Source organism: Mus pahari, chromosome 20 (genome assembly GCF_900095145.1).
Source record: "Mus pahari chromosome 20, PAHARI_EIJ_v1.1, whole genome shotgun sequence".
Classification (NCBI taxonomy): Eukaryota; Metazoa; Chordata; class Mammalia; order Rodentia; family Muridae; genus Mus; species Mus pahari.
The window spans coordinates 5,255,134-5,273,285 of record NC_034609.1 but is presented as its reverse complement, the minus strand read 5'-3'; the positions used below and the strand labels follow the sequence as shown (position 1 = coordinate 5,273,285).

Genomic DNA, 18,152 nt, shown 5'->3' with positions numbered 1-18,152 from the left:
AAGGCAGCAGTGAGGGAGCAGATATCTCTCAGTAACTGATTATCAACCTTATTATTTTTTATTGGAATAGTGAGGTTCTTCAAGGCAGCAGTGAGAGAGAAGATATTAGGACACCCTAAACTCTCAAAAGAGAAGGCTCCATTCAAACATACATAAAACTTAGGGCCATAGAAAAGTTGTTCATGAATATTAATGGCAACAATATATAAATATTAAAATGGCATCAAGTCCATACTTAAGACTACAGGTCATATAATGGAATATTTTTTTAGACATGAAGAGGAATGATAATACTAAAACCTGGATGAACTTTTCAAAATTTTCTAGATGACAAGCCACAAGAGATTCTATTTGTATGGAAGGCATCCAAATGGGCAAATCTGTCCAGATGGAAAGTAGATTAGATGGACATAGGAGTGACTGTTCTTGGATATGTGATTTCTTTGGGGGCCTAGAGTTGGGTTGTCATGAGTTCATAATTCTGTGCACATTGTAAACCATGGAATTGTGTTCTTTATGTGGGTAAACTACACACTACGTACGTTCCATCTCAAAAAGTTGCTGACGTGCCATGGGCTTTTTGATTTTCACTTTGCTAATGTACTCTGTCACTATTAGTGGTTTGTATATTTCATGAACCAAAGCTATCTATAGACTCAAAGTTGTCATTATCAAAAGTCTAGTCTTCATTGAAGAGATAGAAAAAATTCTTAAATTCTTGTGAAACCACAAAAGAACCCAAGTAACCAAAGTAATCGTGAAGAACAGAGTGAAGGCGCCATTAAATTAAAAATATACTACAAAGTTAAAGAAAACAAAACAGAATGGTATCAACATAGAATCTGATATATAGGTCAGTGGGACAGAGTTGAGATCCCATTGATAAATCCATACCCTTATAGACAAAGTTACAGTCAGAGAGGGTGAATGGTTCTGGAGTTCTATTGACAGTAGGGCTACTCTAGCTAATGTTAGCATAGCAATATTATGGAGGAGAGGATTTCAAAGTTTCTCACAACAAAGAAATGATGAAGAGTGAGGTCTGAACCTGAGTTCAGGTTCTGCTAGGAATGGTTTTGCATATTGACATTAACCATATTTTAAACTCTAAACACTTAAATCAGTTAAGTATTTTTCTTATCAAGAAACAAAACCTTTAGCCAGGTGTGGTAGCATACACCTTTAACCTTAGCATTAGGGAGACAAAGCAGGTAGATCTCTGAGTTTAAGGCCCGCCTGGTTTACAAATCATGTTCTAGGATAGCCAGGGATACACAGAGAAACCATGTCTCATAAATAAAAACAAAAAATTAGCTGGACATGTTGGCACACTCAGGATTGCTTTGAGTACTGAAAACAAAAAGCAAAACTCCAAAAACAGCAATAACAACAACAACAACAATAATAACAACAATTAATGTCACCAGGCTCCAGCAAGGAACAAATTTAAACATAACTCTGTAAATGGTACAACAATGCAGACTACAATATGTGTGTTTCAGATGTTTAAAGTGACTATAGATCTATGTACATGATGCATTTTTTTTAGCTTCTTTGTTCATTCTTTGACGATTTCATGCATGTGCATGCTGCTGTGGTGGTTTGAATAGGAATGGCCCCATAGGCTCATAGATTTGAATGCTTGGACATTAGGGAATGGATCTACTTGACGGAGAGTATGAGGTGTAGCCCTGTTGGAGGAAGTGTGTCACTGGGGTTTCAAAGGCCCAAGCCAGTCCCAGCATCTCTCTCCCTGCTGCTACCATGTTTCCCATCATATTGATAATGGACTAAACCTCTGAATCTGCAAGCCAACCCCAATTAAATGCAGAGCTTAGCCACTGTAGCGCAGCAGCTTCACAATCCCCCACAGAAGCCAAGTGTCCATCAGCAGATGAGAGGATAACAGAGTACATATATACATAAGATGGAATATTGTTCAGTCTAATAGTGATGTGCTGGTACAAGCTGCAGATGGATATACCTAGATGACAGTATGCTAAAGAGAAAGAGTCAGACAGGAAAGGACAAGTGCCACATTAATCTACTTATATGAGAGAAAGGAGAACCCACAGAGATAGAAAACAGATCAGAGGATCAGAGCTTGTCAGCGACTGAACGAAGACAGAAAAGGTCATTCTTTTTTAAGGGTGTAGGCACTTGAACCCAGGGTCATGCACCCACTAAGGGAAGTTTGTGTCAGCAATACTCATTGACAGCCCAAGTTCCTGTTCTGTGGTTATAGACTTTCTGTTTGGGAGAAAAATGGCAGTAAGGGTTATATAATATTGTATGTGACATTGATGTTATCTATGACTCATGCACCCAAAATTACCAAAACAAGAATATTTATGGTGCATATTCTTCATGGTGACTCATGTCTATAATTGCAGTACTTGGAAGACTGGGGCAGTAGGATTGACCAGAGGTTTGAGGCCAGCCTGGGGTATAGCATGATTTCTGAGTAGTCCTGGGTTTCAGAGTGAGAGCCTGTCTCAGAACCAACATCAGTAAAAGCAAAATATTAAAAAGTATTGAATTGTGCATTTTAAGTGGATAAATTGTCTGGTAGTTTGAATGAAAATGACCCCCGCAGTCTCATATGTTTGAACACTTGGTCCACAGTTGGTTGAACTATTTGGGAAGGATTAGGAGTCATGGTCTTGTAGGAGGAGGTGTCTCACTGGTTGAGGGCTTTGAAGTTTCAAAAGTCCATGTCATTGCCAGTTGGCTTTTTCTTTCTCTGCCTCATGGCTGTTATATCAACATGTAAGCTTTCAGGTGCTGCTCCAGTGCCATGTGGGCCCGCCTTCTGCCATACTCCCTTTCATGATGGTCATGGACTCACCCTCTGGGACTGCAACCCCAATAAACTCTTCTATAACTAGTCCCAGCCATGGTGTCTTAGCACAGGAATAGAAAAGTAAGACAAACTATATGGTATGTGAATTATATCTCGATAAAGCAGTTAAAAAAGAAATCTATGATAAACTTACTAACAAAATACCTGCATACTGATGGATGAAAGATTTTGGAAAATAGGTTTTAGTAAGTAACAATTCAGAAATATCAAAAGGGAACAGTGCGTTAGCTGAGAAGAAGTTTGGAAGTGCCCAGCTATTGTGCTGAAGAGGTCAGCTCAGGACCTTTGGAAATTCGACCAGGCACCCCTCCCCTCCTGGAAGAGAGAGGTCATGAAGCATGTAGGCAGAGAGGGAGAGGCTGATTAAGTCCTTGTCACCTCATTCTCTAAAGACCAATCAGTTTAAAGGGTACACTGTTCTATCGATCATATTGTGCCTAGTTGCATCCCTGGAAACCTGTATAAAAACTCACTGACAGGCCCAACCGAGGTCACGACCCCAGTTGTCTGGAACAATAAATTCTTCTGGCTTTTGCATGGATCCCCAGCTCCATGTTGTCACCCCCCTCCCCCCCTCCCCCTATAGCTAAGGCTGGTCAGAGTCTTATAGCACCCATATAAGGCACATTAGAATAGAAGGGTGTGTGTGTGTGTCTTTCATTCTTGAATCCAGGGCATTCTGGGCGTGGTGAGAAGTGGGTGTGCAGCTGCTGGTGGGCGAGACAGGGAGAAGCACACAAGCTGCTGGGGGAGTTTAGAGTGGATCAACAAATTACAACATCAGATGGTGCTCAATGTGTTAGGCTTGCGCTCACTTTTAAAAACAAACTGGAGACCCCAAATGGAAAACATGTGATTAGGAGGTGGGGAGAACTGGTTTCTCAGCAGAACTGAGCCATGTTCCTTCCCAAGCCTTGAAGGTTCAGAAGTAGAACAAAGGCACATAGCTGCTGGTGGGGGATTTATCCTGGGCCCTTATCAAAGGCCTCTGGTAGCCTCAGAGAGTTTGAAGTGGGAGGGTCTGGGAACCCCTGCTGTGCAAGCAGATAGGCTGCTCAGAGGCAGGGAGACAGAGGCAGACAGTAGAGACTGTTCCCTTCCAACAAGCAGATAATCAAAGAATAGAGATGAATGAAATTTGATTTGATTGTTTTTAAGGGTAGAAGAGAGTATTGTGGCAATTGTTTAAGCGTTTTTAAGTATATGTAGAATAAAGAAATCCAGGCTGTAGGAAATGAAGGCACAGAGATAGAATAGAATAAATGAGAAAAAAGCATTGAAATAAATTTGAAAAAGTCTATGCCAGGGCAGTACTCGGCTTCTTTGAATGTGGTCTACACAGGGATTCTGGGATTGCTTAGCCTGCTGTGACAGATTAAGAGCCTGGAAATAGGCTTAAACAGTAAGTAGAAGGGAAGTTAATTGAAGTTAAATACATAGGAAAGGATATTAATCCCACAGAAGGGAGAATTTAAGTATACATAGATGAATAAAGAAATAGAGAGATTTTTTGTTTGTTTTTTTTGTTTTTCTTTAATCCTAAATTGTAAATTGAGAGCAGGAGATAGGGAGAACAACTTTATCTCAGACAGATAACAGAAATGTAGGCCTTGATCTGTGCAAGAACAAGGCAGGGGATAGTAAAGGATCGATGTTTCCACAGATAATAATATTTTTTAATTGCTTTGAATTATATTAATTATCAAAATGTATGTGGCTATAAGTTTGGTGGTTATGATATTAAAAATCCTCTGGGAGAGAGGTCAAGCTACTAAATTGAATCTATCTACACCCTTGATGATTTTGGGTTACTGGACCAAGGATGTGGCATTTGGGGAGAGAGGCTCTGTATTTGTATTAATATGAAAGAAGAAAGGCTTTGGACCCCCTCCAGAATAATATGTTCAAGATATGACAAGGGAAGACCTCCTGAAGTTCTTGGGTACAGAAAAGAAAAATTTGAGAACATCAAACAGGACAGGTAACATGATTCCTCCACATAGGAACAGCCCTGTAACTGGCTTAGAAATAAAAATACCTTTAGCCAAAGTTTCAGCTAAAATTAGACAATAACTCTTGTTGGTTATGGAATCCTTAGTATTCATCATGCCATCCTTCATATGGCATGAGTAAAGATTTATTACAATTGATTATTGATCAAATTAACTAATAAAAGGATAGTTGTCTTTCACTTGCTCGAATAAGGAGCAAAAAATTCATCCTTAACTAATCTGTGCACCTTGCATAATCCATACAGATATCGTAACAGTATTGACATTTTGATTGTAAGACTCATATATTACAGAATGTACAGCTCTGACGAGATTCATCCACAGGGATGCTGAGAGGTCAGGAATAACTGCTGATTCCCGATGGACTCAGCTCATCCAGCCTTTCAGACAGTTCCAGTCAGAAGTTCATTCAAGTCCTGAGTCCTCTAAGCATACCAAGGCTGGATAACAGATGCAATGGCTAGCTTTCTTAAGTCTAACCAATTTTTCTAATTTTCTTACTCCTCCCTACCCCTTTGTGAGAGTTGTCATCCTCATCCCTTGGGTTTGGATATTTGATTCTGGCTATTTTGTAAGTTATAGATAGGTTGTCATTTTAAGGGATAATTTGGAAATGGTCATAATTTTGAAAAAGGAGGAAATAGATGGGATGGATTACTAAATTTATACTTGAACATAGCTTTGTATAGTCATAATCTTACATTAACAGAAATCTTTATAATTGATGCAAAATTGAAGTTATAATTTCTTACATTGGTTCAGAATTTATATATTGATATAGATTTAAGGTTTTCATTGGTATAAATCTTTGTATATTGACATAAACTTTGAAATTAATAATGTTATTCTTAGATAGGCATTGTGCCTATGCACCTCATTTAAGAATATAAGACTTTCACCCAGTTCTAGCTGCTATTACAAACTGTTTAGGATGATTAAGTAACACAAGTTAAGGACCAGAGAGTAAACTTATGGTTATATTAGATTCTGATTTATATCTGACTTATAATAAAATGTTTTTAATATTATTGAATTACAAATATCTAAGAGTAGTCAAGCTTTAACAGTTCAGATATACTTTACATAGATAGATAGTCTTTAAAAGCATCAGAAATTCACAGAATATGGCATTTAATGTTATTTCATTATTAAAGATCATTTGACTATGAGATATGTCTACTCCTGACAATGGCGCCTTAACAATTAAAAGAAGATATTGAGCATCATTACCTCAAGGCAGAGTTGCTTATCATAGCAAAGTAACCACTGGGCAAAAATTGCCCCAATTCATCTATAGACAAAGAATACTGTCCAGGAAAGGACACACGTGTGGGAGAGTCAACAGCTTAGCTCTGCCAAGACAGGGTAGGCTACTCCTTCTTAGTTCCTTCTTCACATAAGGTCTGCAGTATTGTTCTGGGCCAGAAGGCTGAAGACAGATGCTCCAATGTTATAAGAAATTAAAGGGCTGTCCCGATAGCCAGCTGTCTCTCCAAAGTGTATACTTTTGGGAAGGTAGGTCCTTGTGCTTCCTACATATTCAGGAAATATTTAATTTGTTCTTGGATTTCTGATGGGGTTGAAGACTAGTTAGAGTCTCATAATCAAACTTAAGTTGTTTAGCACTAAGTAAGGTGATTTAGATTTGAAAGGATGATTTTTAGACAGCAATGCAAGTTAAAATCAGAACAGTATAAAATTGTAAAACTCTTTAAGTTAGGATAGATGTTAGAGTAATGTACCTAAATTCACGAGATTGATGGACTGAATGTTATTAGTGTATATCATACCTTATAGTTCACATAAATGGATACCTGAGAAAAGAGGCCTTTTTAATGGATGAAAGGGGTGAAATGTTGTGGAGTTGGTTAAAATTTCACATGAATTCCCATGTCTGAATAAGAGATTCTGACCATCTCTGCCCCCAGCTGGTTCTAATTGGTGAATTAAGTTGCCAGTGGCCAATGGCTGGGAGGGAAGACAGAGGTAGGCCTTTGAGGTTCCTGGGCAAGGTATGAGAGAAAGGAGACCTCCATTGCCATGGTGGGGAAGGTCCCACCCTGAGGAGTGTAAGATAGAGGAACAGAGACATTACCAAGATGTAAGAGTCCTGTGTCTTGGCCCATAAGGGCTGCAGGCCTGGGCCTGTGTAGCCAGGATGGAAAATAGATTTTAATAAGTAATAGTTCAGAAATATCAGAGGGGAGAGTGTGTTAGCTGTGGGGAGGTTTGGAAGTGCCCAGCCATTGTGTAATGAATCCAGAACACTCTGGCAGGTGATGACAAGCGCACCCAATGAGCACAGTAGTGAGAAGAATGTGCAGCCACTGGTGGGGAGTTCACAGTAGACTGCTACATTAGCCCACTGGCTGGTTTCTGTGATTTTTTTCATCCTCCCACATTTCTGCCTAGAGAGTCTGTGCACTAACCACAACAACGCTAACCATTTCAGTCAGTGTCTTTGACATTCCCCTTTTCATCTGTGAGATGGGAGATAGTATCTACCTCATGATGGGAGGTAATACCCACCTCAATATTCCCCTTCTTCATCTATGAGATGGGGGCTAATATCTACCTCATGATGGTGCTGTGAAGGATAACAAGGAGGGAAGGCAGGTCTACTATGACACTTGAGATAAGGCAGCTGGTTAGTGACTCTTAAGCATGAGTTTGATAATGAGGTCTCAAGGAGATGGAAATGTGTGTACCAGCTTTCCCAAATGAATAAAACATTCTAGAGATTTATAAAAGTGCTCAGCTTCAAATATTAACATATACTTGCATATGTACATGTACATGTTTGTATTTGTTTAAACTACTTACCTAGCACATATAACATATACTTGGAATTTAGGGCCTAGTCCCACTGCAATGTTTTGTTTTAAACTTATTCCTGAAGTCATCATTATTACTCTCATCATCATCATCATCATCATCACCATCATCATCATCTTTCTTAAGACAGGATGTCATTGCGTAGCTCAGTCTGGCCTCTAGATCGTAACTTTACTGTATCAGCCTCCCATCTGTTGGGATATAGGCATATGACACTGTGCTTGACCCTGAAGTGACTTGGGAATCTGCTTCATGACGCATCTGTTTCACAATGCAAAATGAGAACAGCTTTGACTTTTTTCAAGAAATAAACTCTCTTCTCATGGAACAACAAGCTCCTTAATTGGTGTAAGCTGTAACCAGGATATTTAGAAAATGAAAAGGGCAAGCAAAAGATTCTTAATAAGGCTATGTAAGCATCATGTCCCTCAAGAATAGTAGGCATCATTTACTAACACAAAATATTAAAGGAAATGTATTTATTTGTTTTGGAGTTTGAAGACAATTTTGTTAGCATTTCAAAGAAAAACTCCAGGGCAGGCAAGCTGTAAGTCTCAGTTTGGAGAAGAGAAGAAGAGAAAAGCCATTTTCTTTGTGTAAGCTGAGTATGGAGGACAGCTGCATGGTGGCCTCCTTTAGAGAAAAAGTCAAGTAGCCCAAGTGCCAGGAAAGGAGTGCTTAGGTCTGGTCAGCACCCAAAAGAAAAGACAGAAGAGAAGAGAAAAGTTCCGTCTTTCTGACTCGGGTCAGGACTCAGGCAAACACCTCTCGGCTCGACTTGGAGTTGTGTGGCTGGTGAGGGTAGGGATTCTGGGAAGGAAAGTATATTACCATTGGCTGATCATTCCTCCTGCCTCTTTGGCATGACATAAGGTGATTATGCCTCCCTAAGGTCCCACAGACAGGCCATTGAACCTATTTACCTGGAAAGCTGGGACTCCATCTCCACACAAACCAGAGATCCCATTAAGTTGACCAGAAGGAGGTTTCCCTCTGTTGAGGCCTGCCTCACCCCCATTCCCCCAGCATAGCTGTAGCCATTTTGTTCCAGGCCTGCCAGTGATTTCATAGTGTTTCTGTAATGTGCCTGCCAGTCATTGATACAGAAAAATAACTTGACTCAGAGCAAGGTCATGCTGATCACATATCCTGTTATACTCTGTATGTTAATCTTATGAAATTCCACAAAACTTTATGTAGGACACATCAAATTAAAGGTCAATATGAACTGTCTAGAATGGCTTGAGTCAGACTGACCACCGGACAGTGCTCCCCGCACCTGCGCATTATGGTTTTTGTATAAGCTGACAGAGCAAGATATTCAGTGTTGTAGTTCAGCCCTGAGACTCCTAGCTATGGCCCTGACCAGTCTTGGGGGGTGTGTTTAGTAATCTATCCCTGTCTGACTGAAATCCGTGTCTGTGTGGCCTGTGGGGTGTCTTCTGTACCTCAACACCTTCAATGGGCAAGAGAATCATTTCTTGCTGTGAAAAGGGTTTCTTCTGATTAATCATTTGTTAAAGTATGTTGGTTTTTCAAGGTTTTCTTGGGTTCCGAGACACTCAAGCTGGCTTTCTGTTGTCATCTTTGGATATTCATGTTTGAAATTTTAATTGTATTAACTAAATTAAACTTTATTTAAATCAAATTTAATGAATTAAGTTAATTTATAGTGACAAAATGAGTGCATGTCTTGTTTTGGAGATAAGAGCTGGTAACAGTGTGATGCTTGATTCTTTCCTTGTTGAGAAGGTGCTGTGCTGACTCATCTTTGCTTGGGTTTCTGAGCTCATTAAATTGTTAAAGGATATTTCTAAAGAGTGCACAACTAGGGTAACGTGCTTAGTTATACGAATTAATGATATTTAATCAACATGGGTGTGGTGCATTCACGCATTCTCTTTTTTAAAATAGAAATTGCATTTTCCTAATAATTGGAATGACCTGTGTAAATCATGTAGATTAGAAAAATGTAAAAAAGTAAAATGCAATAAAAGAATTTATGATCCACTATTGCCATTATAAATTAATTTTACTATCACTATATATACTGTAGAAAATTTCCTCTGCTTCAACATACACACTGACACCATACACATACATATAAACACACACACATACACACATACTTCCTACCTCCTTACATACACAAACATACCACATACCCCATTCTTTTCCTCCCCAGTCCTTAATACCACACTTCCACACAGACACACATCATATATATATATCCCCCCAACACTTATTCCCCACACACATATGTACAAACCTATTTCCCACACATGTACACAAAGAAACACAGACACAAACAACAGCAACTACACCCCAACTATTTGACATTGCCCCTACACCACACATATACAAACACACACACACACACAAACACACACACACACACACACACACACAGGTACACAAACCACAAACTCCAAGTCCTCTCCACACATACACACATATACCATACACACAGAAAAACATAATATATCATACATACACAGAGACACACATACACCATGCACTCAGAGAAACACATATATATCAAAATGTACTCCACACATACACACATACACCATACACACAGAAAAACATACATATATCATACATACACAGAGACACACATACACCATGCACCCAGAGAAACACACATATATCATACATGTACACACACAAAAACACACACACACAAACACACACACTCTCATGTAATTTTCTTTGTGTCTTTACACACTGTTTTCAGTCTACTTGGTCAACTTTATTTAATGACACATTGTTAACCTCTTTTCACATTTGTAACTGTAGATTTATTATGACATCATGTTTTATATTTAGTCTTATTACAGCAATGCTTTCCTTGATTTGACAAGGAGCCAGAGAAATGTAAGAAATATTTTATTTCACTACTGTTGTCCCTTAGGTACTCATGATTTTAAATTCTTTTTTAAAAAGTATGATTGCATATGAAATATAATGATATCACTTTCTTTCTTCCATTTCCTTGTTCCAGTCTTTTGTGGCTACCCTCCTTGAACCTCTCCCATGCCTCCAGCCAAGTGGATAGCCTCTTTCTCATTGATTATTATTGTCAGCACACACACACACACACACACACACACACACACACACACACACACACACCTCCAAGAGTATAATGACATAGGAAGAAGACAAATGATTGTTCCTAACAGCATATTTAATTTGAGAAATCTCTGCCCCACCAGGGCTTCCTTGGCAATCTTGAATATAATGAAACTTACTTCAATATTAAAAAGAAGACTGGGGTCTGGGAACACAGCTCTGTGGTAGAGGGAGAGAGAAGGACATCAATCGACCCACAAAACCCTCAACCCAAATTTTGTCTTGCTTACAAGATGTACAGGGATAAAGATGGGGCAGAGACTGAGGGAACAGCCAGCCAATGACTGGCCCAACTTGAGACCCATTCCGTGGGAGTGAGCCAACCCCTGACACTGTTAATGACACTGTTAATGATACTCTGCTGTGCTTGCAGACAGGAGCCTAGCATAACTGTCTCCTGAGAGGCTTCATCCAACAGCTGATAGAAACATATGCAGAGACCCAAAAAGAAACATCAGATGGAGACCAGGGAATCTTGTGGAAGAGGTGGGGATAGAAGTGAGCAAGCTGGAGGGGTCAAGGACACCACAAGAAGACCCACAGAGTCAACTAACCTGTGCCCCTGGGTACTCACAGAGCTTGGACCATCAACCAGGGGGCATGCAGGGGCTGTACCTAGGCCCCCTACACATTTGTAGCAAATGCACAAGTTTGGTTTCCCTAACAAGTGGAGCAGGGGTTGTCTTGGTCTCTGTCCCCTGCCATTGGCTCTCCTTCGCCTTACCTGGACTGTCTGGTTGCACCTCAATGGGAGAGGATTTGCCTAGTTCTTCTGGGATTAGATGTCACAGGGTGGGGTGGTACCCAAGGAGGGCCCCCTTTCTCTAGGGAGAAGGGGAAGGGGTAATGGAAGGAGGGATTTGTAAGGGTAGGTCTGGGAAGAGGGGGGGGCGTGTGATCAGGATGTAAAGTGAATAATAATAATAATAAAATGTGTCTGTGATCATGGCGTCTCTTCACAGCAATAGAACACCAAGACAGACCTTAAGTTTATTCTCAGAAACATATGAAAGTATTTCTCCTCTTATCTTGGGATAAATGGCTCAGAAGTTAAGAGTACTTGCTGTACAAGAACCCGGGTTTGGTTCTGAGCACCCACACTGGGCATCTCACAACCATATCTACATTCAGTTTCATGGAGCTGATGCTCTCTTTCTGCCTCTTTGGGTACCTGCATGCATGTGGTTCACATATATGCAGTAGGCTCATGTACACACATATACACATAAATAAGCCTTTAATTTAAAAAGGAGACTAAGAATTTACACTGAATGAACCAGAATTTGAATTCTTTAAACTGTAGAAATCATTGGAACACAGAAACTGGTCTTATTGTCAAGTTTTGTCATTATATAGCTGGTTTTGCAGTATACAAGTATCATCATATTATAAATGTATGAAAGGAAGAGACCTTACACTCAAGGGCAGTGATGCACAAAGTGCTGCCTACCGTGTTTTGCGGTTTGTTACTTCATGAGCTGTAGAAATGTCACAGCTGATTGTGAAGGCAAGAACTGGACAGGCAATGCCCCCCAGCACCAGCTCAGCCCTCAGTGCTGAAGCCCACACAGCACACTGGTGCTTCCCCCGCCTCCCACACCCACTTCTAACAAAGAGGAGAAGCTGGGCAGAGTTACAGAGGTGAGAGGGAATACAGCATGCAGTGGCAGTGGACCAGCCTACTGTGGCTTAAAGCTGATCTTATGTAATCAAGTCAGTTAATTACAGGTTTTGAGGACTAAATTGTTAAACTTATTTTTCAGTTAGAGGAAGAAAAAAAAAAAAACCACCTTGATTTCTGCACAAGTAATCGCCAAGATGGGTTTGACGTATGTTTGCTGTGCCTTCAGCATCCTTCAAAGCGCCTTACATGTGCTGATTCCCTTCATGGTGTGGCTGGCATGGAATGCTCTCACTGCTGTCTACCTCACCTGGAGCCTGTGAGTGTATCACAGAGCAAAAGGGGCTTCGCTGCTGACGTGGGTGTTGTTCTGCCCCAAAGGTCCTTGTCCGAGAGAGGGTGGCAGAAGGCCCCCTCTGGCTGTATAGATAGATAACGCATGGGGCTGAGAGGAATCAGGGAGTGCATGCTCTCCTATGGATCTCCACAAGGACAAAACCTCGGCTCCAGACTGTGAGAACCTTCTCTACTTCCAACCACCAGAACTGTTGGGTAACAGGGTATGTTGCTGAAGCCACTACGTTCGTGGTGATTAGTTACACAGTAACTGCAGCAGAGCATAGTGTTATGTTCATGAACATGTATGTTCATGCTGTGACAACAAGCAGTTCCCAAACCTCAGGTCATCAAAAAAATATCTCACACAGTTCTTCAGAATTGAGCTGGGACCTGGAAAGTGTCAGAGTCTGTGAATGGGAAGCTTTCACAGTACCAACCTTGTGGGTTTCATAAAATTACAGCTTTGTAGACATCTTGCCAGTATTTTCATCCTTAAGACTGCCCAGCTCACCAGAGACATAGGCCTAATCCACAGTTCTGCAGGGATTCACTCCTCTGAGTGAATTCAATACTATATTTCCATATCATCATCACCATCACCATCATCACCATCATCACCATCATTGTGGTGGTTTGAATATGCTTGGCACAGGGGAAGTGAAACTATCAGGAGGTGTGGCCTTGTTGGAGGAAGTTTGTCATTGTGAGGACAGGCTTTGAGGAATCCTAGTGCTCACTCTCTCCCTGACAGTGTTGAAGACGGTCTTCTTCTGGATGCCTTCTGATTAAGATGTAGAACCCTCATCTTCTCCTGAACCACGTCTACCTACTATTGTGCTTCCTGCCATGATAATGGACCAAACCTCTGAAACTGTAAGCCAGCCCCAAGCAAATGTTTGCCTTAATAAAGAGTTGCCTTGTTCATGGTGTTTCTTCACAGCAATGAAATCCCTAACTAAGGCAATCACCTCCACCACCTCCTCCACCATCACCATCACCACCATCCTGGAACTGGGCAGGCAAGCAGTTAGACGTGAGGGAAACAAGACCACTGCAGATCTTGGATCTTGGTAGCAGTGTCTCCTGATGGTCCGATGCCCTTTCATGGCTGAGCATCTCTGAAGCTGCAGTTAGGTTGTTCTGCTATACCAGGTGCCCAGCTACCAGCTGCCACCCCTGTGCACCAGTGAAGGGGCTACATCTCCAGAAGACCCCAGTGCCATTCTCAACCCTTGCCTTTTTTTTTTTTTTTTTTTTGTGGGTTTTTCTGGAGGATAATGAAGAACAATCCTAAAAGGGAGATCCTGTCCACCATACTCCATGAATGTGCTATGAAATTCAAAAATAGTTACAAAAAAGTTTTAAAAAGTCACAGTACAGAATAGGGTGGGCTGCCTCTCTTTCTGAGTAGTCCGCATCAGTCTCTTTTGGAGTGTTTGCTTTGCTTTGCTAACGAAACTGCTCAAACCGTTTCTCTCAGTTGAATTCTTTCCTTAACTGCTCAAACCCTTTCTCTCAGTCGAATTCTTTCCTTTGGGAAGATGTGAGCCACTCGACCTATCCCAGACCCCGCAGCCTTTCTCCTTCAGTCCAACAGTGGGGAGTACATCACTAGACAGTTACCCATGGCAAACCGCTAGTGTACTGGGAAAGAAATTACTACAGTTCAGGTTGAAGTTTTTATTAAACTTTCCATTTGGAATTTTTTTTAAGATGGAAATTTAAAAAAAAATATTATTTATTTATGTGGATGTGTGGTGTGTTTGGTGTGTGTGTGTGTGTGTGTTTACAGAAACAAGAGAGGTATAGGCTCCCTGAAGCTGGAGCTCCAGGCCATCATGAGCTGTCTTTTGGGAGCTGAACTCAGGTCCTCTGTAAGACCAATATGTGCTTTTAACCACTGAACCCTTTCCTGAGCCCAAAGTGGGAATATTTTAAAGAGAAAGAAAGAAAGATCAAGTTGGTTCTTATGGAGACAGAGACTAAATTTTTTGAAACTACCAGGTAAGCAGTGTTTAAAGGGAACCCTTTATTAGTAGTTAGAATCACCAATAGACACATATCTTAGCTCTATGCTTGGTACTCAGCAGACAGTGGGACACTTTATTGAAAATAAAAAGGATGCATAAATACATACTTAGCTTATAGCTACTGTGGTGGTTTGAAGAGCTATGGCCTCTACAGACTCACAGTTCTGAATGCTTGACCTATGCGGAGTAGCACTGTTAGACGTGTGGCCTTGTTGGAGGAAGTCTGTAACTGTCAGGGTCTTATATACTCAAGCCATGTCCAGCGACAGTCTCCTCCTGCTCCTGTGGATCAAGATGTAGAACTCTCAGCTCCTCCTCCAGCACCATGTTGGCCTGGATGCTGCCATGATTCCCACCATGATGACAATGGATGAAACCTCTGAACTGTAAGACAACCCTAATTAAATGTTTTCCTTTATAAGAGTTGCCTTGAGCTGGGTGTGGTGGCCCACGCCTTTAATCCCAGCACTTGGGAGGCAGGGGCAGACGAATTTCTGAGTTCGAGGCCAGCCTGGTCTACAAAGTGAGTTCCAGGACAGCCAGGGATATACAGAGAAACCCTGTCTAGGAAAAACCAAAAAAAAAAAAAAAAAAGTTGCCTTGGTAATGGTCTTTTTACAGCAATGAAAATCAAACTAAGACATAGATGTTTTAGCTCCAGCTATGAACAAATACATCCCTGATGTTTTAGTGTCTGCACTTGATTGTTCTGGTAGCTTTAACTTGTAAGGTGCTTCTTGTTTGGTATGGGAAGGGCATCCTTGAGCTATTCTCTGACTTCTTTTTGTGGCTACAGCTTCCTGGATCTCTGGCACTTTAGAGTCTTAGCTTTGGAACTGCAGTTTCAATCTTGTCTCACTGGCTTACTATGACTCCAATTTTGGACAAGTTATTCAACCTCAGTATCTTAAGGCAATGTTGCACCATTTCTTGTCAATCTTATAGGGAGGGCTACAAGTCCTAACTCATACATGTGCTGCCTGGCTCATAAAAAACACTCAAATAGTACTGACTAAAAAAACAAAACAAAACAAAAACCTCTCCACCAGAATCTTTCCAGAATTATCTTGCTTCTGATGCTGCCTATAAACCACATTGCCATAGTCAAGGGACATCTCCTTTTCAAAAATAAAGGGGGAAATGCTGACTACCCAATGTCCATGTGCCATGTTCTTTTATGAATCTGTTTAAAAAGTATACGTTCATCTTTTTAACAACTGTGATTCTTGAGAACTTGGGGAAAGGAGGAAAGACTAGTTTTCACATTTAGGTGAGAAGATGGAGAGGACGGATCAGTGGGCCCAAAGTGAAGTAGCCTCATCGGAGGCTCCTAGGCGGTGAGGACTGAGCAGAAACTCTGTGCCAGGTGCTTTCTGTGTGATCTCAACTGACTGAGATAGATATGAAGACATCTTTATGTCACTGGCGAATGGACGAGAACGGGGCCAGAAAGCCTTGTTTAAGGTTGCCTGGGGTGAGTTTGCCCTCCAGCTTCTCATACAGGATGACTTTGGAGTAAATTAGTCCTTGAAGGATGACTTATGATTTAGGCAGGGAGCACTTGTCACTTGCTGGGAGTGAGTAATGACCTCTCCTGAGAGAGGATATTGAGTGTCAAGCAGCACAGGGACATAATTTCTGCTCTGATCCTGACATACTTCAAAATGGCCTTTCTTCTGACCACAGTATTATCCTGTCCCCTGCTGTGCAAAGTAAATACCTTCTGTTAACTGTTAACTTCCTGTTTTGTGACTTGGAAGATACAATGGGGAGACTCAAGTGCAGCAGAAACCAGCAGCTTTCTAATAAGTTTTCTTTAATGTCAGGAAATCCATTTTCTTCTCCATTTAAGAAGATTAAAATTCCAGTAATTACACTTTGCATCCATCCAAGAAAATTTAAGAAGATTACACTGTTGGGGGGGGAGGGGTGTGGCACTGTTTAACACATGCAAAACACATGCTCCACCACTGTACCCCATCAACTCCTGAGAAAATTAAATTCTAATGTTAGAAAGCCACAAAACTCACTGTGGAGCTGAAATGCTGACCAACTGGGAAGGGAGACATTCGATGTATGTAGGACCGTGAAAGGCAGCCTGGTTCCTAGTTGAACAAAGGCTAGAAACCCCGGTGACCCTGAAAGAATGGAAGGCGTTTTGCCCCACTCCTGGGCACCCGACTCCTGTCACGTAGCTGCAACACCCCACAGCCCTTCATAGATTTGTGGCCATCAGTCATGTAAGGACAATGGTCCAAGTCCCTCTGCATTTAGAGGACATGACCACAGGTCATGTAGGCTCAAGACAGATCTCCATTTTAATGAGGTAACTAAAGGCCTGAAGGGCTTAGCCAATTAAGCTCTCCTTAACAGTTGGGCATGGTGGCGCACACCTTTGATCCCAGAATTCGGGAGGCAGAGGCAGGTGGTTTTCTGAGTTCGAGGCCAGCCTGGTCTACAGAGTGAGTTCCAGGACAGCCAGGGCTACACAGAGAAACCCTGTCTCGGGGAAAAAAGGTATTTAACCTTAGGCCTGCCCTGAGAACTGGGGTGACAATAAATGCCTTAAAACCATGGACTGCCTCTTTTCATCGGGGTCCACCGTGGGGAGCCATGGAGAAAGCCTCTGCTTACAGACCTGCTGTTTAACCTCCCGTATAAGGTCTCTCTACGCTCCCAGCCATGGCCACCAAGCCTAGCCCCAGACCACCGCCACTGACAAGCCGAGGACTATCCCCGAGGGATCCAGCTGGAGCTCCTCTCTTTTTCCCCTGGGCCTGGTCTAGATCCAGCCTGCCGGCCCTCACTCCATTCTCAGCTCTTCTGTGGCTTCCAGCAGGTGCCTGGATGCCCGAGAGCCTGAGAACCAGATTGTCTCCTTGCAGGCCTGGGGACCCCCAAGCCAGCTCCCCGCTGTTCCCGGGACCTCAGATTGTGCTTCCTCACTGCTGGAGCGATGTCCTGTGGTTTCCCTATAGCCTGACACTGGTCCAGCGACAGTGTGGGGTAAGCACAGTCAAAACTCCTGTGTCCTGCCTCCCCAAGCGGCCCAAGCCCTATAACAGAGCAGATGTGGGACCCCATTAACCCTACAGATGTAATGTCAGTATGATAGACACCATTACCTGGGGGTCCAGAGTCTCTTAAAGTTAGGATTCAGCTGCCATTAGGATAGTCGTGCACATCACAAAGTCAGCTACTACATCTTCTATCACAGTCATCAACCCCTGATCATTTTCTCCTCTTAAAAAATGGCCTCTCGAGCCGGGCCTGGTGGCGCAGGCCTTTAATCCCAGCACTCGGGAGGCAGAGGCAGG

The 18,152-nt window shown here is 41.9% G+C and overlaps 1 protein-coding gene across 1 annotated transcript in view; it reads right to left on the bottom strand.

The window, feature by feature from the left end:
• The window catches only part of Frem3 (FRAS1 related extracellular matrix 3), a 73,048-nt gene that overhangs the window by 47,178 nt on the left and 7,718 nt on the right, over positions 1-18,152 (bottom strand).